At 40.5% G+C, this 26,266-nt stretch overlaps 1 protein-coding gene and 1 pseudogene across 8 annotated transcripts in view; one reads left to right on the plus strand and one right to left on the minus strand.

The window, feature by feature from the left end:
- Abl2 (ABL proto-oncogene 2, non-receptor tyrosine kinase) overlaps positions 1-26,266 on the plus strand; it is a 98,499-nt gene that overhangs the window by 22,890 nt on the left and 49,343 nt on the right. The gene's annotated exons all lie outside the window — the stretch shown is intronic.
- Positions 18,065-18,808, minus strand: LOC117716378 (5' exonuclease Apollo pseudogene; annotated as a pseudogene).

A 26,266-nucleotide genomic window follows, 5' to 3' on the forward strand; every position in this document is an offset into this window, starting at 1 on the left:
AATCCCAGGATTGAAGAGGCAGAGTGAGAAGGATCATTGTAAATTTGAAACAACATAGGGAGACCTTGTCTGATCAAAACAAAACTGTTTTTCAGTTACTTCTTTTTATTCTACATTAGCAGAAATAATATGATATGTGAACAATTTCTAAGCCCTCTACAAGTAGTTTTGTCAAATACTGGCTTTTTGGAAAGTATCTTGTTTAATATTCACAATTAGGTTGTTGACTGTTAGATCAATGAAGTATTTTTAACTTTCTTAATAAATTCCTTTGTATAAATTGTTACTAGGAATATATTAAGTAAATTGATTTTAATTTTACAATTTATTTTTATATAAAAGTCCTTTGGCCTGGCAGTGGTGGCACGTCCCTTTGATCCCAGCACTCGAGATTAAACACACAGGCAGAGAACTAATTTCAAGGCCAGCCTGGTCTACAGAGTTAGGTCCAAGACATCCTAGGCTACTCAGAGAAACCCTATCTCGAAACAAATAAACAGGACCTTGAAGAGATTATATTAGAAATGATACTTTAGGAAAAAACAGATAGGTTTCTGTTTTGTAAGAATTTTATTGATCTCAAAACTAAAACATTTACATAAACCAACCACTGTTGATACTGCTTTCACTATGTGTTTTCTTGTAAGTGAATGTATTATCAGTTTACCATATTAAAAAATTGTTCCTTACCAGGCCACTAGGGGCTAGTCCTGTATTTAGGCAGAAGATGCATTTACCACTGCAGCTTAAAAATCACCTCCTTCTAGTACAGTTAGTGCTGTCTCATTTGCTTACATGAACAAAGTAAACTTTTAAGGCTGAGTTGAGGTATTAATTTTGATAATAATATGCACCTTTGGTAAGGATTTGCTATAATTTACTTTTTACACTTACTCACTGGTATGATATATATGAAGAGGTCAGAAGTCAGACTGTAGGAATCCATTTTCTTTCTACCATGTGGGTTCCAGTGCTGGAACTTGGCTCATCAGGCTTGGCAGCAAGTCCCCTTAGGCACTGACTCTTCTTGTTAGCCCTGCTTTGTGTTTAAAATGTAAAAAAAATCATTGGCCACTTTTTCTAATGGTGCTGCCTCAAACTGACTTCTTTGATCACTTGGGGAAAAGTTATAGTTTTCTTCTTTGGTACAGAACATGTTTTACTTGTTTTTTACATTATATCATTTATTAGAAACTCAGAAAAGCTGGTATTTGGTTATCTCTCCCCCCCCCACCTCCCCAATTATGTGTGCCTGAGAGACAGGAAACTAGAAGGATAGTCATGTCACTTTCAAGAGTATTTAATAAGTGGAGATGGTGGCGTGTACCTGTGGTCCCAGCACTGGTACTCTGGAGGGAGACAGAAGCAGGAGGATCTTCAGTGCAGGACTAGCTTTTTTTTTTTATTTGTAGTGCTGGGGATTAAAGTCAAATCTCTACATATGCTTGGCAACTGTTCTACCATTAAAGTATCTTACTTTTTTATGTGTTAAAAAACAAGTTTTAGTATGTGTGTGCCTGCACAGGAATCAAAGAACAACTTTTGGAAGTCAGTTCTTTCCTTTTCCCCTGTGAGTCCTAGGATAGAACTCACATCATCAGGCTTGGTGGCAGGCACTTTGACCTAGCTAGTCATCTTATGGGTCCTATTTCTTCTACTTCTCACTCCCCACCCCTTTTAAAAACATTTTTATTTTGAGTCAGGGTCTTGCTAAGTTGCCCAGACTGACTTGAACTCCGCAGCCTGCTGTCCCATCCTCCTGACTACAGGCCCACATCACAGACACACAGGCATGTGTGTCTAACTTAAAAAAAGTAAGGTGTCTTAATCTCTTTCTCCCCCCCACCCGAGAGTTTTCTGTGTGAGATGATTATATAATTTTCCTGCACACTGTTTCATTCTCTTAATAAATAAAGGTTAACTGAATTACCAAATTTAACTCGATTTTCCTGACTTATGCTAGTTTACAACAAATGGGAGAAGGTCTGTGCAGTCCTGAGAGATTTGGAAATAGAAATTGAGGCATGTGGGATCAGACAATGTATGTATTTGTCTGAAGATGGAGGAGGCCTGGGAGATAGTTCTACAGGCTACCAGATCCAACAGTGTTGAGTGCTAGCGTTGTGTTTGACATTTTCATTGTACATTTGTTTTAGCCTTATTTCCCCAGTGACACAGGGAGTGAGATACTGGGCCTTTTGCTTATCGTCTGGTTTGGATGACTTCGCGTTTATTCCCATGATAGCAGCTGTGGTGGAGTAAGAGGCACTGTACTCTCATGGGTCAGCTTTCCTAACTAGTTCTCAAGCTACTAAGTGAAGTTCTTGGTTGTATGTGTTAGTTGTTTTAAGAAGAAGTCCGACCGCAGCTCAGAATAGACCACTCCAGACTACTCGGTTCCAAGGGGCGGGGGAAGGTTTATTCAGGGGAAAGGGCAAAGGTGGGGAGAGAGGAGAAGTAGAGGTTGGCCATGACCACGTGGAGAGAGAGGAAGGTGGGGAGGGGACAGAGAGGCAAGAGGGTAAGAGAGTAAGAGGGTGTAAGAGCGGGGAGTAAGAGAGTAAGAGAGCAAGAGAGAGAGGAGGGGGCAAGCAGCCCCTTTTATAGTGGATTGGCCTACCTGGCTGTTGCCAGGTAACTGTGGGGAGGAGCATACCTGGCTGTTGCCAGGTAACTGGGGAGGTGGAGCTTAGACAGAATACTAACAGTATGTCCTGACTAAATTGTGAAATAGGATTGATTCATCTAAGACCATATTGTCTTATACTTTCTCGATTGTTTGTAATAAAATGTATTTTTCTCAGACTACTACAACAAGAAAAAACAATTATCATGCTTGCATTTAGGGCAGTTTGCTTTATCATCTTCATGGGATCACACACCAGCATTGCATGTGAGGCAGAGGGTTTACCACTGGGCTATAGCCCCAGGCTCAGACTTTAATTTCTGTGACCATTTCCAATTGATGTTCAAATTTTTAAATTTTAATTTTGTTTGGTTTTTCACATATCACTGTATAGCATATTGGATACTAATGGGGAGAAGTATTGACTTTAAAGATCTGATGGGGGAGGGGACTGAGCCGGCTCTCCCTATAACCAGGAAAAACTTCCCGTGGAAGGATTGGGACACCAACCTAGACACAGAACCTTCAACCTACAGTTTGTCCTACAAGATGTGCAGGAGTAAACATGGAACAGAAATGGAGGGAATGGCTGCCGGTGATTGGGCAAGCTTGAGATTCGTGCCATGAGGGGGAGTCTACTCCTGACACTGCTAATGATAGTCTGCTGTACTTGGAGACGGGAACCTAGTATAATTGTCAGAAAGACTTCACCCAGCAACGGATGGAAACAGATGTAGAGACACAGCTAGACATCAGGCGGAGCTTGGGGAATCCTGTGGAAGAGGGGGATGAGGGATTATAGGAGCCAGAGGGGTCAAGGATACTACAAGAAAACCTACCGAATCAACTGACCTGGGCTCGTAGAGGCACATAGAGACTGAACTGCCAACCAAGAAGCATACATGGGACTGACAAGGCTTCTTGTACATATATAATTGTTGTACAGCTTGGTCTTGATGTGGGACTCTAACAGCGGGAGCAGCGGCTATCTCTGACTCTGTTGCCTGCTTTTTGGGACCCTTATTCCTCTACAGGGCTGCTCTCTTAGCCTCAATAGGAAAAGATGCACCTAGTCCTACTATTTGATTTGCCAAGGCTGGTTGATAGCCATAGGCGGCTTCCCTCTCTCAGGAGAAAGTAGGGGGAGGACTGGGAGGACAGGAGGGAGGGGAAACTACTGTCAGTATGTACAGTAAATTTAAAAATCTGAATTGAGTGTAGATTAGTGGCAATCTTCAACTAAAATTGGAACAATACAGAATATGTGACATGAAAATATGTATATATAAAGTAATTTCATAAGGGTAGAATACTATAGTTACTATATAGTATACCATAGTTAATTATTTAATTTTGAAGAAATGGACAGGCATATAACATCTGAGTTTAAATTTAAGGCTTTAGGCCTTAAATTTGTTATCTTATATATAGCCTGCTTCCCCTTCTGGTATTCAGTAACCCCAACCCACCCAAATAAAAGAAAGAAAGAAAAGAAAATTAAGTACAATAGTCTTTTTTGTTGAAATTGGCAGAATCAATACTTGCTTATTAAATTACAGTTTATAATTTTCACCTATCGTCATTTGAGGTCTCCTTATGTCAGCTGAGAGAAGCATTGTTCACAAGAAAGCTGAGTGTCTTTAATAATCCATATCCAATTATGGAAAAGTGGATTTCTACTTGTTTTCCTTTCTCAACTCCTTTCCCACCCCATCCTGTTCATTACCAGACCTATAACTTTACAGTTTGCATAGTCTGCATATATTCTGGAATATTTTTTGTTGTTTGTCTTTGGCAGTATAGTTCCTGATAACAGTGCATCCTTTTTCAAAGTGCTTGTTTTAATTTGAGCCCTACCCCAATCTTTGGGGAGGGAAGAAGAGATGAAGGATGAGTTTATGGTCAGTAGCTATTGATTATATCAATGGCCTAAATAGTGAACCCCCCATGAACCTAAGCAGACTGGGTTCCTTCAGATTTCTGAGAGCTGAGTGTATAAAGAGAGTGGTTCCTGCAGGGCTTGGAGGTTTTATGTCCTTTGTTTCATCCTTCATTTGTCGATGTGTATTCCTGTGATAGTCTGTATTTTAAGAAATAGGACACGTAGACATAAAATATTTTTCTAGATACCCTTAGCAAATTAGACAAACCACGGAGGAAAGTGTTACAAGAACCATGATGTACTAGCATCAGAAGTGAGCAATGTTCTATGTGACTGAGCCCTCAACCAGTGGGCTCCAAGGCCATCTCTAGATAATAGTGTCAGAATTGAGTTAGAGGAAGGATGCCCAGCATGTCACAGCTGTAGAAGTGTTTTGGTGACTGTTTTACTCTCTCTGGATGAGCTAATGAGTGTAAGTACTACTAATAATGTACTAAGACAGTACATTAAAAAATTTTAGGTACATTTAAAAATGTATGTTTGTGTATGTATGTGCATGCATTTGTTTATGTGTAGTTATGTGCACATGTGTGCAGGTTCCTGCAAGGGTCAGAAGAAAAAATAGAATCTGGAATTGTAATTTGTGATCCACCCAAGGGCTTTGCCATCTTTCCACCTCCACATAGAGTTGTTTGTTTGGTTTGGTTTTTTCAGGACAGAGTCTGTATTCCTGGCTGTCCTGGAACTCTATGTAGATTAGGCTGGTCTTAAACTCACACTTAAATTTTTTTTTAAAAAATCTTGAAGAAGAAAATTATTTTGTTCCTGACTGTTTTTCAGTCTCAGGTTTGGGTTGCAGCTCAGTGACACAGCACTTGTCTAGCGTGTACAAGACCTGGGTTCAGTCCCTCAGTGTGTGTGCTGCCACACCCAGCTATTGGTTTTTTTCTCTCAGATTTATTTACTTTTATTTTATGTGTATGGGTATTTTATCTGCATATATGTAAGTCCAGTGGGTATGTGACCATGGAGGTCAGAAGAGGGCGCTAGTATTTTGGAACTGGAGTTAGAAATGGTTGTAAACCACCAGATGAATGCTTGAAACCAATCCCAGGTCCTCTGGAAAAACAAGTGCTCTAAACTGCTGAGCCATCTCTGCAGTACCCCACAGAGCGTCTCTTGATTGTCGAAGTAGCCTCAAAATGTCCAAATGGCGTAAGAAGTATTTTTGTGTGTGTTTTGTGAATGGAGTCTGGAGAAGTTAGAGGATTTTTCCAGGACTCGGACTTCATTGATACGATTGTCAGTACTCCTTTACCAAAGTAGAATAATTTCTCTGCTTTTATACCTAAATGGAAATCTCAAATCATGACAGTCCCTATTCCAGACAATCTTTCATACACACACTGAGGGACTGAGCCCAGGTCTTGTACAAGTGCTGTGTCACTGAGCTGCAACCCAAGCCTGAGCCTGAGACTTGAAAAATGGTCATTTTTCAATTATTTTCTTCTTTAGGATTCTTTTTTTTAAAGTGTTTCTCTCTCTCTCTCTCTCTCTCTCTCTCTCTCTCTCTCTCTCTCTGTGTGTGTGTGTGTGAGGGGGGGGAGGGAGAGAGACAGAGAGAGAGGGAAAGAGAGAAGGGATATGTGTATGTGTGTATATAGAGCTTAGAAGACAGATTGGAGGAATTGGTTTTCTTCTTCCATGTGGGGTTTAGGATTTGAACTCGGGTCGTCAGACTTGACAGCAGGTGCCATTACCTGCTGAGCCCATTTGCCAGCTCATCTTCTTGAGGCTGTTGAGGGTGATGGAGGGGTTGACTGTGAGTGTTGACCTAGCTTGACCTTCTTGTGAATATACTCACACCAGAGGCTCACATATGACCGTTTTCTTTAATCTCTCCTTTAGGCTGGTGGAAGACAGACCAAGGAGGAATGTAACAGTCTTTGAGCAGTGTGCCTGGGCAGGCAGCTGTGCTGTTAGAATGTGTCTGACAAATGCATGTGCATTCTTTGTGGTGGCAGCTTGCATCATTACAAGTGGCAAAGATAAGGTTAGGTATTGAGTTGTCTATTTGATACATGATTTTTTCCCCATTCTCAAATGAGATAATACCACGCTCTTTAATTGCGTTTTTGCACTTTTGTTGTTGTTGTGGTAGAGAAGACCTGGAAGAGTTCTGTAACTTTGAAAGAATGATGAGGGATTGTTAAATATAATGTGGACCAACATTTATCATTTTTAAATGTTTGCTGAAGTAGAAAAATAGTATTCCTAAGTTTCAGATAATTTTTATTTGTATTATATTTTACATTTTTCTTTTAAAATATCTATTATTTGAAATTATGGTAAGATGTATGTGATATACAATTTACCCATCTTACTAGATGTTTTACTAGGCTCTGGTTTTATCTTTATGGTATTGTTACAGCCCCTGAAAATAATCCACCCCACCCTTCCCCTCCCTGTAGCCGATCCATAAGCACTTTGAGAATAGGGGCTCCTCTTTCCTCTGGCCCTGTCCCACCTGCTGCTGGGACTGAGACTTTACAGCTCTCTCCTAGAGTAGTCCTGTGCAGGACAGAAGGGAAGAGGGACGGCACCTTCACTGCTCCTCCCTGTAGCTGTGAGGCTTCCTCCAGCCTTCCTGACAGCTCCTCCGCGTGTGGTCAAGTGGGAATAGATGTCTTTTCTTTTTCTTTCCTATTTCTCTCTGCTCACCAGCTTTCATTGACTCAAGCCAAGAGCGCTTGTGCGGGCGCATATGTTTGTGCAGGCGTGGCCTCCTGCAGGCCAGAGTTTGAGGATGTGTGTGTGTGTGTGTGGGGGGGTCTTTCTTAGTATCTATTTACCTTTTTTTGAGTCAAGGTCTCTCTCACTGAACTCTGTGGTTCAGCTAGCCTGACTGGCTGGAATGCCCCAGGGATCCTGCTGTGTTTGCTTTTCTGGTCAGGAGTTACAGGAGTGGGCCGCTGTGTCTGCCTGGCTTTAGCATGGTACTTCAGGTTCTCATGCCTCATGCTGATGCATCAAGCAGGTAACCAGTTGAACCCTCTACTCGGCTTTAAGAATTCTTTCAAGAGCTCTTTACTTTTGCCTGTACTAGTAGACATACTTTTTTTTTCTTTAGTTTTTTTTTGGTTTGTGTTTTGTGATAGCATCTCATTTAGTCCAGACTGACCTGCAACTTGAAATATAGTTGATGCTGGGCTTGAATTCTAGATCCTTCTGTCTCCATTTCCCAAGTGCTAGCATTACATTTATAGACTACCACATCTAGCTTAACTAGTAGTTATTCTTCCTCTATGATCCTAAAAGCATTTGGTTATATTATAATGCCTGATTTGTTTTTGTGTTTCTCCTATTAGTATGTAAGGTTTTTTTTTTTTTTTAATCTTTTTAAAACATTTATTTCATATGTCTGTGTGTGCTCTCGTGCATGTGCTGCCTATGCCAGAGTGTGTGTGTGTCCACCATGTGCAAGAGCTCATGGAGGTCAGAAGACAGTACGGAATCTGATAGAACTGGAGTGTCAGGTAGTTGTGAGCTGTCATGTGGGTGCTGAGAACTGTACCTTGCTCCTCTGCAAAGAACACTAAGTACTCATAACCACTGAGCTTCTCTTCAGCCTCATGAGGTTAGTTTAAAAAGTTGTAAACTACATTTATTTTATTTATTTGCATGATGTGTGTATGGGTACTGAGAAAGCACAGTACACATGTGAGGGTCAGAGGGTAACTTGTGGGAATTGAATCTCTCCTTAATAGATGTGGGCCCCAGGGGTCAAACTTAGGTCATCAGGCTTGCCTGCTGGACCATCTTTCTGGTCCTAGTATGTGAGGTTCTTGAGGACCAAGACAATGGGTTATTATTACCTTAGTCTCCCCTAACTCTATCCCACCTTTTTTATTTATTGTGAATGTATGTGTGTGGCATTTACACATCACAGAGTGTGTGGAGGTCAGAGGACAGCTAGAGAAGTTGGTTTTCTTGTCTACCATGTGTGTCCGGAGATTGTCAGGCTTGGGGGCAACTTCCCTTACTCACTGAGTCATCTTGACAGATACTTTGCAATTTAAAAAGTAAATAAATAAAATTTTAAAAATTAACTAAAATTCTGTTTCTTGAATTTTCTAGTATTTATAATATGTGATGTTATAGAGTATCCTGGAAATTGAGAACTATTCCCTTGGCTTTTTTTTTTGTTTGTTTGTTTGTTTGTTTTCTATTGTACTAGAGCTTAGACTGAGGGATTGGCGTGCTAGGCAGTGTTTTACCTTGGAACTAGCCCTTCCTTGCCCTTTCAAAGTGAAAATTGCTTAGACACTTGACTTGTGAAATAATCAGTTATAAATAATTCCAATGAGTAGGTATTGTAACAGTCATAATTAGTGTAATGTGGATGCTTATTACAGGATTGGGATTTGAGATAGGAAGCTCAGAATTACAGACTTTGCCTTCATGTGGAGGAGTTATCTGTGCACTCTAAATAATTGTACTGAATTATGTAAGCCATACCTTCTAGATAAGTATAGCTGAGTTCTATACATTTCCCACTGGTGACTCACTGAGATATCCTCCTGCTTAGAGGTGACTGTGAACTGCAGTTGTTTCCCAGTTTCCCCTTCCCGTCAGCACTGCTTTTCTTCTGTATCCTGACGTCAGTTGGGGCCGTGTGTTTTCCTTAGAGTTAATGACTCAATAAGTTGTTCCCACGGAAAGCTTTTAAAAGATGTTCTTCCATTTGAAAGTACGCAATCTTAACCATTTTACCATACAGTTTTATGCTTCCTATGTGTTCCCTAATTGTGAGAGCAATTATATAAAACAGTCAAGGAACTTGCAAGCATATTAAAAGTGGCTTTTCCCCCCTTTTGGCTGGAACTTTTTTTTTATACAGAGTCAAGGATTTAACCTGGTGGTGGAGTGCTTGCTGAACATGTGTGTTCTTTCCCACTTGTGGTGTGGGAAAGAAGAAAGTTTAACATGTAAATAATAGTTTGAAAAGTCAAATGCATTTGTTTATTTAGCTAAACATTTCAAATGAACAAATGAGAATTAAGCCAGCAGTGGTGGCACACTCCTTTAGTCTTAGCACTCAGGAGGCAGAGGCAAGCAGATCTCTGAGTTGGAGGTTAGCCTGGTCTATAGAGTGAGTCCCAGGATAGCCACAACAACACAGAGAAACCCTGGAAACTAACCAACCAACACCCAAAAACCCGATTTTTTAAAATCTTTGGTCCATTAGGCCAGTTCTTTTGTGCTACTTATTTGCCTATAGAAGATTGGCTTTTCACTTTTTATTTATTTATTTATTTATTTATTTATTTATTTTTTGCTGTTGTTTTTTTGAGACAGGGTTTCTCTGTGTAGCTTTGGAACAGACTCTGTAGACTAGGATGGCCTTAAAGGCATGGAGATCCACCTGCATCTGCCTTCTCAGTGCTGGGATTAAAGGTATGCACTAGCACTCCTTGTGATTGGCCTTTTTATTTTTATTTTTTTGGATCAGGTTTTAAGTTTTTAGAAAATTAATTATAAAATGTATATACAATTGTTTTTCATCTTGCAAATTTTATGTGTACAGTTTGTCTTAGAAGTTTGGTTTTGTTTTTTTGTTTTTTCCTGTGAAGAGACACCATGACCACAGCAACTCCTACAAAGGAAAACGTATAACTGGTGGCTGGCTTATAGTTTCAAAGGTTTATCATTATGGTGGGAAGCATGCAGGCAGACATTGTACTGGAGGAGCTGAGAGTTCTATATCTGGATTTCAGGCAGCAAGAATAGACTGTCCCACTGAGTGTGGCTTGAGCATCCGAGACCTCAAAGACTGCCCCAAATGTCACACCTACTCTAACAAGGCCATACTCCTAATAGTGCCTCTCTCTATGGTCCTGTGGGGGCCATTGTCTTTGAAACCACCATACAGTTCCATGCCATTAATTAAATTCATACTGTGTGACTATTACTGTTGTCTGTTTCTAATTTTTTTTCACCAACCACTGTGGAAAGTCTTGTGACCAGTCAAGAGTACCTTCTCACTCCTCATGACCTCTGGTGGCCTCTTTAGCACTGTGAATTTGCCTTGGATTGATATTTTGTGTAAGTATAATGTTTGTTGTTAAGTGTTTAGTGTATTGTCAAGGTCTAGCGCATTACAGCACGTTTCAGGACCTTGTCCATGTTTCCTCTTCATCTATTTGTGTGTGTCACATTTGGTCCATTAATCCATTGGTGGACGCTTAGGTTCCTTCCACTTTCTGCCTGTTATTAAGCCTGCCTTTCTGACATCGGCACATGCCAGTATCTGTCTCGTCCTTGTTTTCATTTTTAACAAGTGTAGACCTAGGAAAGGAATATACTAGTTCTGTGTTCATATAGTGGTCAATCCCTTTTTATATTCCTACCTGCAATGGCCAGGGGTTAATTCTACAGAAATAACTCTACGTACATGGCTCTCTTCTGTTATTTATCACTTAACCTTTAAAAAACAGAGGGTGAGATGGCTCTGTAGGTAAAGCACTTGCTGGGCAGGCCTGACAGCCTGAGTTCATCTCTGCAACCCACATAAAGTTGGAAGGAGAGAATAGAATCTACTACCTCCACAGGAGTGCCACAGCAGGCCTCCCCCCACCCAGTAATAATAATAACAACAACACAGGAGTGCCACAGCAGGCCTCCCCCCACCCAGTAATAATAATAACAACAACACATGAATGCCACAGCAGGCCTCCCCCCACCCAGTAATAATAATAATAATAACAACACATGAATGCCACAGCAGGCCTCCCCCCACCCAGTAATAATAATAACAACAACACAGGAGTGCCACAGCAGGCCTCCCCCCACCCAATAATAATAATAATAATAATAATAATAATAATAATAATAATAATAGTAATAATAATAATATAATAATAATAATAACAACACATGAATGCCATAGCAGGCCTCCCCCCACCCAGTAATAATAATAACACAGGAGTGCCACAGCAGTCTCCCCCCCAGTAATAATAATATAATAATAATAACAACACATGAATGCCACAGCAGGCCTCCTCCCACCCAGTAATAATAATAACAACACAGGAGTGCCACAGCAGTCTCCCCCCCAGTAATAATAATATAATAATAATAATAACAACACATGAATGCCACAGCAGGCCTCCCCCCAGTGATAATAATATAATGATAATAACACAGGAGTGCCACAGCAGTCTCCCCCCCCCCCCCCCCCCCCCCCCCCCCCCCCGTAATAATAATATAATAATAATAACACATGAATGCCACAGCAGGCCTCCCCCCCAGTGATAATAATATAATAATAGTAACAACACAAGAGTGCCACGGCAGGCCTCCCCCCAGTAATAATAATATAATAATAATAACAACACAATAATAATAATAGTAATGATAACAACAACAGCAATAATAAGCACAGAGCTTTAATTACCTATCAGTATTCTGTCACTAAAGTTCTGGCTTGCATTTCACTTGATCGTAGCTACAAGGCTGAGATAGGATGACTGCATCACAGTGGATGGCATGAGTTCCTGCTTGTAGTATATTTATCCCTTTCTTCCCTTTTATTTTACTTTTATTTACTTTTGCTGTTGTTTTAAGACAAGTTCTCATACTAGCCTTGAACTTCTCATCCTCCTGTTTCTTTCAAGACATTACAGGCATGAAACACCCCATCTCTTCCCTGTATCTTGCCTTAAAGAGCAGTTTAATTATACAGCCACAGAGACATTTATGATTATCAGTACACACATATTCAAATCCTTGAATAATAATTCTTGCTTTATTTGAATCTTTATACAGTCTTCTTTTTAAATCAAAGACTTTCCAAGTACATTTGTGTTGAAATATCACAAAATTTATTAATGTATATTTTATGGCTCTAAAAATTATTATCTGATTAGAAATATACACTATACAACTTATGTCCAAAAAGTCTTGCTTGTAACAAGAGTGATGTTATATAGAATAACATAATAGATGCTTGATATTTTTAAGAAGTTTTAAAGAATGTAGTCTAACACTCTGCAGGTAGAGGCAAAGAACACAGCCTGGACTACAATCGCTGCATCCGTTGCTTAAAGGTATTAGGTATAGGTACCAATACTGAAATTTTAAATTAAAAAAAAAAAAACAGTTTACATAAAAGGGGGGGGTGGTTGGCAAAGCAGGATATAAGATCAACAGTTTAAATGAGGATATGCTTGGATACAGTTGTGATGTCAGTGGGAGTTTGACATATTAGAACTCCAACCTTTTGTTCTGAAATTTGTATATTGTTCTGTATGTAGTAATACCCCTACAGATGCAGTAGTTTGTTTAGCAGCAAGTACATGCAGAACATATTACATATGTAATAAGTAGGATCCCTGACTCATGGGTCCATAGTATGGACGTTATATGAGAAAGCTGTTTTACCCCAGTATATCTTTTTTTTCTTGCTTCTTTTTCTTTACCATTAATTTATTTATTCACTTTGCATTCCAGTTGCAGCCCCCTCAAACCCCCTCACACAGTCCCTCCCCTTATCCTCTCCTCCCTTTTTCCTCTGAGAAGGGGGAGACCCCCCCTGGGTACCAACCTACCCTGGCACATCCTCTCCTACTGAGGCCAGCCAAGGCAGCCAGTTAGTACCCCAGTATACCTTTAACTACTTAGGAAAAACATTTTTAGTAGCTCCCCCTCCCCCCCATTACTGATGTCTGAGAGGACTGTGACCAGTTATTATAAAATACATGACCAAAAAACCACTTTTCAACTTGTTACATAATCTGTTAATACTTAATGTGTGTCAATTTTCAGGGGAAAAGGCTTCTATTTTTAGAAATCAAAATCTCAAAAGTTGCCTAGGAGCCAGCAAATGGCTTAGCTGGTAGAGATGTTTGCCCCAAACATGATGATGACCTGTATTCATTTAGTCCTCACAGAGTTGAAGGAGAGAATGGACTCTTCAGAAGTACACACACACACACACACACACACACACACACAGAGAGAGAGAGAGAGAGAGAGGTAAAAAGCATAAAAGTTCTTTCAACACTTTTGATTTTTTTTTAATATACTACCCGAGATTTACAACAAAGTGACCTTTAGCTGCTCTCCACAATTAAATGGATTAACTGTTAAATGAAGTCAAGTCATTGCAGTTAAGTCCCACATTTCTTTACCTAATGTTTATTAGGATTTTTGTGTATATAGTGAAAAATGGCAGCAATACCTGACTACCATTGTGGCCTAGAGTAGGGGACTCTTTTTGCATCCTGTTTGAGGATCCTGTAGTTGGAAGGGTCTCCCAGGACTATTCCTGGAGCTTAGCTTATGCCATTTTGGCAGAAGCCTCAAGGGTTGGGTTAGATTTCACTGGATCTTTGAAATAATTGGGCTGTTTAGTGTTGCAACCAGGGCTCAGGGCTCCAACAGTAATTTTTGTTTGTGTGGTTTTGTTTACCTTTTATAGTGGTTTTTGTTTTGTTTAGTGATTTTCTTCAAGTGTTTTTTTGTTTATTTCTGTGTGCTTGTGTGTGTGTGTGTGTGTGTGTGTGTGTGTGTGTGTGTGTGTGTATGCATGTATTCCATGATATAAGTGTGGAGGTCAGAAGACAACTGTAGACATGGTTCTTTCCTGCCACATTTGTATGGGTTCTGGTGAATAAACTCAGGTCACCAACTGTGGCAAGTACTTTATTCAGTTTTGGGTGGGGGTTGGGGGGCAGGGTGTCATTTATCTCAGGTTGGCCCTTAAACTTGCTGTGTAACCAAGGATGACCTTGAACTTAATGATTTTCTCCTGCCTCTACCTCATTACACTCAGTGTTTTTATTCTTTGCTTACTCACTAGAAATAGGGAATGTTTTTCTTCCTCATTGTCTCCAACATGTCTAGTGCATGCCTAGATCTGACGCCTCGTGTTCAGTTCTAGGTGATACATAAAGGGAGATGTGGTAGTGCATGCCTGTGATCCCAGCACTGATGTGTGATATCAGAGTCACCCTCGACTACATAGTAAATTCAGGCTGGCCTAGGATATATGAGACTCTGATTTAAAGCAAAAATAAAACTTAATTTTCCATTGATTCATTCCCTCCTAAGGTCTGTACATCAAAAGCAGAATTTTGTTCCTAAATGAACTAAACTACTTGAATTTTTTTAAGCTCGGTGTGATGGCTATTCTTGGTTGTCAACTTGACTACAACTGGAATTAACTAAAACCCAAGTGATGGGTACACCAGTGAGGGAGTGTTTTAATTAAATAATTTGAAGTGGGAGAACCTTCCTTTAATCCAGATCTTTGGAGGTGGGATGATTTGCCTCTAGCATAGGCCACACCTTCTGGTGGCAGCCTATATTCTTCTTCCTACATGGAAGAAGGAAGATATATGTATATGTATGTATATTACATATATGTACATACACATACATAGATAATGTATAAAATATTTATTTTATCAGTTCTGTTTTTCAAGAGAACCCTGATTAATATACTAGGAAAATATAGCAACACTCAAAACTAAAATTGACTGCTGCCAGTAACAGCCTTTTAATTGTGTTTTCTATGCTGCTATAATATGTTACACATTTGCCTTTATCTCCCAAAGTGAGATATCAAATAGAACTAAGAAAATTTTAATTGCTTAAAATATGTTAAGAATGGATGATAATTGATTTTCATCAAGTTTTTAAGTACTTCTTTCAACTCTAGAGGCTATGGTAAGAATTTATTTTGTATGCAATCTAGTTTTATGTCACTATTCCCTTTTGTTAGCCTAGTGGCCTAGGTCATGAGTTCATGTTCTCATTTCTTAGACTTATAAAGCACAACATGCCAAGCAGCAAGCAGTAAAGCTTCCCAGGATGTTTGTCTGGCAGGAGACTACAATTAAAAGCAAGATGCTTATTTCCTAAGGACATCACTTAAAGAGAGTAGTCCTCCTTTCCCTCTCTCAGCCTACCCCTTAATAGTTTATTAATGAATTAACTATTTAATAAATGAATAAATGTGCTATTTATCAATAAATTTAATAAACTAGCCTTTAGCTTTAAACATGACTGTTCTAATGGTCCTCAATATTTTATCCATCCATCCATCCATCTATCCATCTATCCATTTATTTATTTATTCATGGATTTTTTGAGACAGAGTGTCTCTGTATAACAGAGTCTTGGCTGTGCTGGACTTGCTTTGTAGACCAAGCTAGCCTGAAACTCACAGAGACCCACTTGCCTCTGCCTCCAGAGTGCTGGAATTAAAGGCATATGCCAACAACCAACTTACTCTTTTAATTCTATGTGTCTAAGTGTTTTTGCTTAAATGTATGTCTGGATCACATGCATACCTGGTAATGGAGTTCAGAAAAGGGTGTTGAATTTTGTGTAACTGGAGTTATAGACCATTGTGAGACAACATTGAGTTCTGGGAATGAAACCTAGGTCCTCCATAAGAACAGGTACTCTTAACCACAGAGCCGGCTCTCTTAAGATTCTGAAGAAGCCTCTGGATACATACTAACTTTGTGTTTCTTGGCAGTGGAAGTCTGGCCTTTACCAGTATGTGTGGTAGCTTTCCTGATCTGGGCAGAGAAGGGAACAGAAGGCCTGTACAGTGGGGCCAAGGAATCAGTGTAGAACTAGCTGGCTATCATCTGTCTGTCTGGAGCCTTGACAGCCTATTGCTACTGTGCCATGTATGTGTCTGCCTTACCAGTGACTAAATTCCAAACAATTTAGAGACAAAAAGCCTCCCCAAAAATCTGTCTCATATTTTTTTTTCTGACTTTTGTTTTAAAATAAAAACTCTGGGGCTGGAGAGATGGCTCAGCGGTTAAGAGCACTGACTGTTCTTCCAGAGGTCCTGAGTTCAATTCCCAGCAAACACATGGTGGCTCACAACCATCTGTAATGGGATCAGATGCCCTCTTCTGGTATGTCTGACAGTGTACTCACATACATAAAATAAATAAAATCTTAAAAGCAAAACCAAAAACTCCCCTAAGAGATTTCACAGAGCAGCAAAGGGGAAAGCATTGCAGGAGGAATAAAACCTTCTCGCCGCATTCTGTTTTCTGCTTAGAGCCAGTAGGAAAACGACTATTAAAAAATATATAGAAACTATTGATAATGTCAATGAGTTGATTAATTTTAGGTATATAGGCACAGGGTAATTAATGGAGAGCACCAAATATTACCAGGAACAATTTATCTACACAATAGTGAAGGTAGGGGAATTTTCTTATTCCTTGATCCTAAAGATAAAGAGACAGGAATAAGGAAGAATGGTTAGCTCAGGGAACCCAAACTGTGTATCCACACTTTGAATCAAGGATTAGAAGAATTTGGGGGTTTAAATGAACAGCTACAACTTTACTGAACATGGTTTCCCCTGTCATTTCATAGTCATTACAATGTATTATTGAGCATTGTAATATGGGCAGAAAGATTGGCCAGTTTTAGGGCAGCCTGGGCTACATTATGAGTTTGAAGCCAGCCTGGACTATAGAATGAGACCTTGTCTCAAAAACAGACCAAAAAGTATGTGGGAGAATATGATCAGATTGTATGCAAATATTATAGCCTTTAATGTAAGGTGCATGGCTAACTTTGGACTTTGGTATCCATGTTACAGAGCTTGAATGGAAGATGGTAATGCTTCTGGTGTATCCTGGATAAAAGAAAGGAAAGTCAGGGTAAGACAGTAACCTGAAAGGACTGAGGGTGGCTCTGTAGCTGCTTGGACAGTAGACATAGGCACTTATACAAACAGCAGGAATGTCTGCTCTTTCTCCCCACCTTCTTTTCCGGACGTATGTGATACTCTGATACTCTTGGTTTAATATCTTTGGAAGAGATTCACTTGCTTTCAGGACACTTTGTGTGTGTGTGTGTGTGTGTGTGTGTGTGTGTGTGTGTGTGTGTGTGTACTATGTGATTTGAGAAACAGAATTTACACTCGTTGTATTTTAATATATTTATCACTACTCCTAATTCCTTCCAGATTTACCCACATCCCTTTAAAAAAAATAACCTAATTTGTGTGGGGTGATCCCCTGTAGTGTGACTGACCAACAAGGCCACACCCTTAAGAAAGCTTATCCTCTCTCCCCTAGATCCCTTAACTGTAATTCTTCAGTTAGGGGTATGGGGTAGGTGCTTATAAGTCATTCCCTCTTCTGTGCTAGAGTACTGACTGACTTGATCTTATACAATCCTGTGCAGATAAGCTCAGCTGCTGAGAGGCCATGAGTGTAGTGGTTCTATCATGTCCAGAAGACACTGTTTTGCTTTGGTCCTCTCCAGCCTTTGGCTCTTAGTCTTTCTGGGAATCTTCCACAATGGCATCCGAGCTCTATTCACTTGTGAATGCTCAAAGTTCAGTTTTGGAAGGAATTTTTCTTAACTGTATAACCTATGAGGATGTAAACATTTCTGTAGTATTTGTACACTGCAACATATTACTTAGACTAAAACTGTAGAGGATACTTGTGGTAGAGACCTGCCCAGAGCAGTAAGAAGCAGCAAAACTGTAAGATGAATGAATGTCAGAGGAAGGGTTGGTATAGATGCTCGGGGCAGTGCTTCGTATGGTCTACAGCATGGATGGGGCCTGGGGTTTTCTGAACTGTGAACATGTCTGCCAGGCTCAGCAGCTGTACCAACTCCAGGCATTGAAGACTCAATAACTACCCAGGTCAGAAACTCAAGGGCTGGTTGCTCCAGCAGTGACTCTTTCCCTATGCTATAGAGTCCAGTCTTCATGTTATATTGTGGTAACTGTTGAATTAGCTGGACAGTCTTCTGAGTAGTTTCTTGTCAGGAAGGAAGAACCAGGGCTGGATTGCAATTGGTGTAGTCTAGTTATAAAGTATGAATCTGTTTCTCCAGTATCAGAGGAGGCTCCTTCAGCATGGATGGTATATATTGAAAATCACTTGTGTAGAGAATTGTCCCAAAGTATTCTTCAAAGAAAAACATGACAGAACCAGGGCAGTGATTGGTACCTGTGAGCATTACAGTCATGGTTTCTTGCCCAATTTCATCTAGAGGTAATCCATGGCTCTCACCAATCTCCAGGGTTGGGATCCACAGCTTAGATACCAGCAGGCAACAATGCAAGAACTGGGCAGTGCTGGGAGAGCAGCAGAGGGCCCTGCCCAAATGCTAGACAGGCCCACTGTGTGATCACAGTGCATGTGGGATAAGAGGAAGAGCTGTGTGGCACCAGCTCAGCTCAGGCTCCTAAAGTTCACAACAATGGGCGTTTGGGGGATTGTGACTCTGTTCATGATGGCAGAGTTGGGCAGTCACCCAATGGGGTCTTTGCCCAGAACAGCATTCCCAAGTGAGACATCCACAACAATGTTCCCGACAACACGTGGGCACAAGAACAAGGCCAGAAGCTCTAAGGGAAAACCACCCCAGAAATGGAAGTAGACAGAGTAAGCAAAAAGAAGGTGGCCTCACTGGGGATGGCCAAGGTGAAGGTTCCTAATGCAGAAGAAGCCTGGAGAGCATCCTTCACACCCACATGGGAGCTCAGGCCCAGCCCACACTTTGGCAAAGTGTGAATGACCTGGATAGGATGATCTTTTTATGTTGCCTTTTCCGGCTGGTCTTCAGTGTCAGAAGTCCAACACCACAGGTAAACTGAGGAGGGGTGAGGCAGACTTTTCTCTGAGGGAGATTCTCTGAGACCGTTGAAGACTCCTTGGGGCCATCTGCAAAAGGTGGGGAAATCTCAATCTCCCCCCCCCCCCCCTTACACACACACACACACACTGAATGAAGCAAGCTTCATCAAGCTCCAACAACTTTACATATGTACACCCACACATATGCACACACATACATACGTAACACACTTGGTGGATGAAGCAAAGCTCCAGCAACTTTACATATACACATACATATATTTGGTGAAGGAAGCAAAGCTCCAGTAACTATTTTTTCCCCTACAATTTATATATCCTAGTAAAATCTTTCAAGCAGTTAAAAATTCCAATGTGGTTACATTCTATTTTTCTTCTAGTGAATAATTATGAAAACCTAGTATGTTCCCCATACCTTTATATGAATAAATGCTTTATGTATTACAGGTGAAAAAACAGATTATTCCCAAGGACCCATGCACATTCATGTTTTAAGTAATTTACTATAGATTATCGGAGTGTAAGCAAGCAAGGTAATTTTCTCAGTCAGTTTCTCTTATTGGCAGGTTGCACTTTGTGGTTACAAAGAAAGGATCAATGATTTTATTATTTATTTTAAAGAGTAATCTTACTAAAAAAAACTTAGAAGAATCGCAAATCTAAACTTATATATAAAAACCAGTCATTTCTATTTTAAATCCTCAGGGTATACATCTCATTAACAATTTTTTATTTATTGTATCAGGAAGCCAAGGGCAAAATGGGTACAAGAAATTAATCATCACCTTGATCACCAGCCCATCTTTAGCAGGAGAGGGCATGTTAGCTAGTACTAGACCTCAAAAAATAAATAAATAAATAAATAAATAAATAAAATCCTTGTTCAATTATCAAGAGTGCCAGTTGTTGTTGTTGTTGTTGTTTTGGGGGGTGAGGGGTGTTGGGTTTTTTTGAGGTAGGGTTTCTCAGGGAAATCAGCCCTTGAGTGTGCCTTTCTGAACTTTACATTGTTCCCCAAGATTTTCTTTGTCAAAGCCATTAACAAAAACATCTTAACCTAACTTTACTAACCATCTACATCTCTAAGTTCTTTCTGAGGGTGGTAATTGAATCATTAATCTGCTTCAGTGGCGATGCCTGGAAAAGATCAGCCACTATTATTGTAAGTGCCAGTGACACTGCCCAGTGAGGGGCTGGAAACCCCCTTGGGACGTGGTGACCTGGAGGACAGCAATGCCATGTTGTGAACCATGGCTCACATGAGTGAGTCCCTCAGGTCCATAACTCCCCTGGGCTCTGCCTTTCCGAAGCATGCATCAGTTCTAAAACTGGTTTTGGTTCCTCTAGTTCAGATCTCAACACTTGAACTCATAGTCCTCAGTGCTTCAGACTCTTGGGGGCTGGGATGCAGATGTCTGCTACCATGCCTGGCTCTTGGGAAATACTCTGATAATCAGCATGAGCATCTGGACCAATGGAGGCTAGAGTTTTAACAGTGATTTCATTATTTCTCACAAGAGGTTTTTGGTTCTATGAGAATTTGTTGCTGTTTACAGAATTGTATTTCTATATCCTTGTACTTAGATGTAATATGATTAAGTGCTTGCTGTACTTCATAACAGTATAAGGTAAACTTTTCAAAATGCCCCTCCAAACTCAGACAGTAATCTCCTTAAGAACAGGATCTCAGTATCTTTCATTCAGCTTTGTATTTTCCATGCTGTCTAGCTAAAACCCCATGGGAAGTGGAGCAACAGACAACTGGGGGTGTGGTAGCAGACTTGCCTTGAGTAGAGGGTGAACATCCAGTGCATTATTTGGGGGAAGGTAGTGAACTGCCAGTGTGATGATGCAGACGGTTGCTCAGTGGTTATAGGGTAAGTACCAGTCGTGTAGAATGTTAGTCCTCAGCAGACTAACTTCCCCCAAAAAATTAAGTTTAAAAAATTAATGCTGATACAATTTATTCAGTTTCCCATCTTCCATTTAATTTATGACTCTTCTGAGATTTAACACTTGGAGGTTTGCGTTGTAAATTTCTTTTAAGAGAAAGGTATTTAATATTTGGTCACAATAACTAATATAGACCTGTTGTTAACAGGTTTGTGTGTTTGCATGTGCATGTGTAGTTGGGTAACATTAAGATGATGTTCCTAACAAGACTGTTTCAGATTAGTTCTTGAACTATGTTTGATTTTTCCCTTATGCTTCTGATAATTCTCAGGTCTTAGGACTGTTACATTTTTGGTGCTTAGTGGTGTGGTATGCCAGGTATTCCAGAAAGTCAGACTGGTTGAAGACACTGTTTATAATAGCCAAGCTGTGGGATCAGCCTAAGCACCTATCAGCAATACATAAGGAAAAAGAGGCATAAAGAAAACAGAGCATGCATACATAAGGAATTTTATACTGCTATAGTGGTCTGAATGCAAATGGCTCCCATAGGTCCTTAGGGCGAAACACTGATGAGGGGTGTGACCTTATTGGAGTAGGTGTGGCCTTACTGGAGGAAATGTATCACTGGGGGGTGGGCTTTGGGGTTTTACTCTTCCTGCTGCCTGTTGATCTGGATGTAAAAACTCTCAGCTATCTCACCTTCTCTGCCTGCACGCCACCATGCTTCCTGCCATGATGTAAACCTCTGAACTGTAAGTCAGCTGGATTAAATGTTTTCTGTATAAGAATTGCCGTAGCCATGGTGTTTCTTCACAGCAATAAAATGCTTACTAACACAACTCCCCTGGGTGATCTGCAGGAAAATATATGCAGCAAGATCTAAAAGTGTCTTTCTTACTTGCCAGATGTAATCGTTGTCTCGGAGGCTTATTGCTGAATAAGCTCATTCTTTCTGAATTCTAGCTGGCTGTTTCAGCTCAGCTGTTCTGGCTCAAAATTCCTCTCCAAACTGACTGACTCAAACTGGCTTCTCTTAGCTTCTGCTCTGGTTGGAAAAACTGCGTGTGAACTCTATGAACATAGCTGCATTGACTGCACTGACTGCACGAACTAAAAAGAAGTGCATGAGCTCATCTGAAGTGCCCTCCACTCCTGACTCACTCGGATGCTCTTAAGCAGTATCCCCTTCTTGGCCTTGTGAGAGTCGGGTCATCCTTTCTCTGACTCATTCTGTCAGCCCTTTGTCTGATTCATCATTTTGTCTGGCCCTCAATTAGACATCACTTTCAAATATGGCTGCTTCCTTCTGCAGACTAACTTTACCTTCATTGTTAGGGATTAAAGGTGTGTAATAAGGGTGTGTCTGCTTTCTGGCCAGATCACATAGACCTAGAATATCTTTGGATGTGATCCCTTGCTGGTGCAGCCATGTTGCTGGATTAAAATTTCTCTGCAGGACTGGAGGAATGGTTCAGCAGTTAAGAGCATGGACTGTTCTTCCGAAGGTCCTGAGTTCAATTCCCAGAAACCACATATATAGTGGCTCACAACCATCTATAATGGGCTCTTATGACCTCTTCTGGTGTGTCTGAAGAGAATGACTGTGTACTCACATACATTAAATAAATAAATCTTTAAAAAAATTTCTCTGCAACTAGAGATTGTTATAATAAGCAAAACACTCAAATTCAGAAAGGCTCATAATACATGGTTTCTCTTGTAAAGTCTAAAATTCATGTAGACAGACAAACAGAAACACACCATGAAAGTAGAAGTGGCAGGAAGGTATGAATGCAGGGTGAATATGATCAAAGGACAAGATGACACTTGAATGAAAGAAAGCCTGTGAACTCACTGTGAATAGAGAATACATACCAATATAAGTGAGAAATTTGATTTTTAGTGTTAATTAACACACCCCCGCCCTCAGATCAGGTTTCTCTTTGTAACCCTGGTTGTCCTGGAACTCTCTCTGTAGACCAGGCTGGCTTCAAAACTAAAGAGGTCTGCCTGCCTCTGTCTCCTGAGTTCTGGAATTGAAGGCATGCACCACCACTGCCCAAAATGAGTTTCTATTTTTACTACTACATCACTGCTTGTTTTAAGTTATTTCAAAGTATTGGTGGTTTAAAACTCCCCCATCCTCCATGAGTCTCTGGGACAACTGGGACATACCTGGCTATAGTGCCTTTGGCAGCTTCTGTGTATCTCATTGTCTTCTCACAGAGGTAACAGAAACATGAGGTGTGTTTTCTAGTGTCTGTGGATGTTACTTACTGGAGTTAGACATCTCAAACAGCAGGAGTTAGGGACTAAAGAGGTGATGCGAAGAAGATACTTGGGGATGATTTAGGAGCTATGGAATTCAGTAAGTCCAAAGCATGGAGTGAGCCATCAGGAGTTTGCCAAAAAGAAAATGGTAGAGAAATGCAGTACACTTTGCAAAAGAGCCTCGTGTGCCAGGTGAGAGTTGAAACTTGAATGCAAGTGAAGAAATCTTTGCAAAGTTACATGGTCAGACTTGTTCATGTCTAAACAAAATAAACAAACAAATGAATGAATAAAATCAGTCTTGGCTATTTATATATATCCCATTGATACTAGATAAAAGTGCAGACCATCAAAAACTCAGCTGAGAGATTAACAGAGTCTAAACTGAAGTCATGGGATCAGGCCCGGAGAAAATTAATTCAAACTGTGACTTAGCGTCTCATTGCTGTGAAGAGACACCATGACCACAACAACTCTTACAAGGAAAACATTTCATTGGGGCTGGCTTACAGGTTCAGAGGCCTAGTTCTTTATTGTCATAGTGGGAAACATAGCAGCATGCAGGCAGACATGGTGATAGAAATGGAGCTGAGAGTTCTATTTCTTGATCATTAGGCAACAGAAGTGAATGCCACACTAAGCCTAGCTTAAGCATATATAAGACCTCAAAGCCCACCTCCATAGTAACACACTCCAACAAGGTCACACCTACTCCAAGGCCACACCTTCTAACAGTGCTACTTCATTTGGGCAAAGCTTTCAAACACACCAGTCTTGGAGGCTATTCCTATTCAAACCACCACAAATTGTATTTACCAAATAGTAAATTTGTCACACTCTTGTTTTTGGTATCTATGTCTTAGATTAAGAGCAGTTTCCTTTAGAGCAGCACCTTAGAGTTCCCATGGATCTGTGTCTTGCTTCAACAGTGTTTGGACAAAACAAACCCAGGGACTCTTATTTTATTAGCTTCCAGCTGCCTTACAAGTCTCTCCAGTTATAGCCTCCGGGACCATTTCATTACCTTCGGCTTCTAGGACCAGTTAGCACCATCTTCATGGTTAGCCCCTTACTCTAGATCAACCATGACCTTTCAGATACATCAGAATTATTCCACTGAAGTGGAAGCTGGTGTGAACTGCCTGGTCAACTTGTACCTGCTTCTCTCTGGGTTTCTTTTTGATCAGGATGATGTGGCTTTGGAGGGCCACTTCTGCAAATTGGCTGATGAGAAGTTCGAGGGCGCTGAGTGTCTCCTCAATCAGGGGCTGTGCACTCTTCCAGAATGTGCAGAAGCCATCTCAAGATGAATGGGGTAAGCCCCAGGAGGCCATGGAAGATGCCTTGGCCCTGGAGAAGAACCTGAACCAGGCCCTCTTGGAGCTGCATGTCCTGGGTTCTGCCCACACAGACCCTCATCTCTGTGACTTCTTGGAAAGCCACTTCCTGGATAATCAAGAAGATGGGCAACCACCTAACCAACCTCTGTAGGCTGGCAGAGCCACAGCCAGCACAGACTGACGTGCCCCAGGCATCTCTGGGCAAATATCTCTTTGAGCCTCACTCTCAAGCACGACTCAGAGGCCTCTGTGCCTTCAAGGGGCTCCCTCCTCTGCTCTGCACCAGCCCATCTCAGGACCTCAACATGAATGAACCTCTCAAGCCACTAGGCAGCTTTGTAACCACCCTGGAGCTTCTCCCAAGTCTTAGTTAGACCAAGTAAAAATAAAGCTTTTTGAAACAAACAAACAAAAAAAGCAGTTTCCCATTTCACACATGTCTCAGTTTTTAACAAGGTTAAATGCATGAGAAGCTAAGAATGATTTGAAAAGAGCAAAGCAATTAACTAATACAACCATTACACTTTCTTGATACTTGGGAGACTTGAGTGAATACTTGGTATATTGAACCTAACTGATCCATATGTAACTACTAGTGACCTTTTGTTTTATATTTCCTTAGTGTACATATGTGAACACATCTCCCTAATCCAGTCATTTTACAATACATACTTATTTAAAACAGAAACTTAAAAGAATTATTGATGTACTTCATAGCTTTCCTGACATGCAGAAAGCCCTGTGTTAATCCCTAGGACCACATAAACTGGCTATGATAATGCACACCTACAGTCCTGCTACTTAAAACATAATATAAGCAAACCAGAAATAAAAACCTGAAACTCTTCTTCACTGACTAGCTCCTTGCCTTTTCTTTGTTTTCCACTTGTTTTAACTTGGGCTAGTTATGTACCTGAGAATGACCTTGAACTTTTGGTCCCACTGTCCTACCCTTCCAGGAGCTGAGAGTTCGTCTGTGTGTCACCATACTGGGCTTCTCCTGGCTCTTTAACATTTTTAGTTTCTAGCTAAATCTGGAGTTCTTGGTGTGGCTTCAGGGCTTTTCTCAATCAAGTCTTCTTTTTGCTATCTTAGCACTTTATTTAATGCACACATATTTTCTGCACTCAAACAGGTCTTGAGGCCATAATATGTATTTTTTTTCATTTAGAATGTCTTATAGTGCTACATTGTCCTTGACCTGGAATGCAGCAATTCTCAACCTTCCTGATGCTGTGACCCTTTAATATAGTTTCTCATGTTATGGTGGCCCTCAACTATAAAATAGTTTTTGTTGCTAATTCATAACTATAATTTTGCTACTGTTGTGAATCATAATGTAAATATCTGATATGCAGCATGTCTGATAGATCTGTGACCCCTGTGAAAGGAGTCAAAGAGGTCGTGACCCATACTTGTTTAGATGGTTGTTAGAAACGTGACCCGTTGGTGAGTAGTGTTGGGGAATATACCTGGGCATAGATCTCATCTTCATAGTCTACTCACACACCTCTTGTTATAGTGTGTAGCAAAGTAGATACTAATGGATACATTACAATTGTTGATAGGGACACATTTTAGAACTTCC

Source organism: Arvicanthis niloticus, chromosome 10 (genome assembly GCF_011762505.2).
Source record: "Arvicanthis niloticus isolate mArvNil1 chromosome 10, mArvNil1.pat.X, whole genome shotgun sequence".
Lineage (NCBI taxonomy): Eukaryota > Metazoa > Chordata > Mammalia > Rodentia > Muridae > Arvicanthis > Arvicanthis niloticus.